This window comes from Silene latifolia, chromosome Y (genome assembly GCF_048544455.1).
Source record: "Silene latifolia isolate original U9 population chromosome Y, ASM4854445v1, whole genome shotgun sequence".
NCBI lineage: Eukaryota > Viridiplantae > Streptophyta > Magnoliopsida > Caryophyllales > Caryophyllaceae > Silene > Silene latifolia.
In genome coordinates, this window is record NC_133538.1 from 277,926,440 (window position 1) to 277,927,641 (window position 1,202).

The window sequence follows — 1,202 nt, forward strand, 5'->3', positions numbered from 1 at the left end:
CCCATTGATCACGAAATTGAAAGAACTTTAACCAACAACAGAAGACTTGGTAGAAATACTTTGAGAGGTATTGGTGAGGTTGTGGATATTCAACCATATACTATTGAGTTCATCGACCCTTTTGCCAGAGAAGGAGAGGAGAACCCAACACAAAATCAACCACAAAATCAACTCACAATTCCTAAATTTTCATCACATTCCGTACCAACCGACCAAATGATACTCCCACACCACAACATTTGACCGATAATTTCATTGCAAAATCGCATTTATCTAATTAGTTGAAAGAAGCCAATTTGGGGGGATGCCTAGTGAAGACCCTCATTCTCACATGGAGACTTTTTGTGACTATTGTGATGCGATTTCTCAAACCGGAGTGACTCAAGACCAAATTCGATGGGTCTTATTTCCTTTTTCTTTGATTGGTACCGCGAAGCAATGGTTAAAGAGCCTTGATAAGGCTACTCTTGGTATTGACTCTTGGAAGAAGTTGGCACTTGCTTTCTACAAGAAGTTCTACCCTCCGAAAAAGACTAACATGCTAAGAGCCCAAATCACGGGATTCAAACAAAGGGACGAAGAATCTTTGTATGAAGCTTGTGAGCGATTCAAAGAAACTTGTCGCCAATGTCCTCATCACGGACTTAGCGAGTGGTTCTTGGTACAACAATTTTGGAATGGTCTGTATGAATACTCCAGAAACATTCTCAACATGGGATCAAATGGTATGTTCACTGAAGTTGACGATAATCAAACATGGAACAAGATTGAGGAAATGGCGATCCATAACTCACAATATATTAGACCTCGGAAGGCTACTAGAGGAGGAAAACATGAAGTGGACTCTATTACTCAATTGGGTGCTCAACTTAGTACTCATATTGATACCATCAACTTGAAGTTTGAGAAGTCTATGGCTAAACTTGAAGAAGCCTCCAAATCACTTAAGCAACATGTTAATGCCATGGTGGCATCTTCATCAATTCCAAGTGGAATATGTAAGAGTTGTGGAACTTTGGGACATGACCAAAGTGAATGTAGGGGAACAAGTGAACAAGTGAATGTTTTGCAAGCATATAAGAGTGGTACCCCTTATTCCAATTATTACAATGAAAACACCAAATTCCATCCCAACCTCTCATACAAGAGCCAAAATGTTCAAAACCCTCAAACAACATACACCCCACCTCCAATGAGAAACC

General features: G+C 39.9%; 1 non-coding gene across 1 annotated transcript; it reads right to left on the minus strand.

The window, feature by feature from the left end:
- Window positions 1–538: 538 nt before the first annotated feature.
- On the minus strand, window positions 539–645 carry LOC141635173 (small nucleolar RNA R71). The gene has a single exon (XR_012539877.1). It is a non-coding gene; the product is annotated as a small nucleolar RNA R71 (small nucleolar RNA).
- Between the last annotated feature and the right edge of the window lie 557 nt (window positions 646–1,202).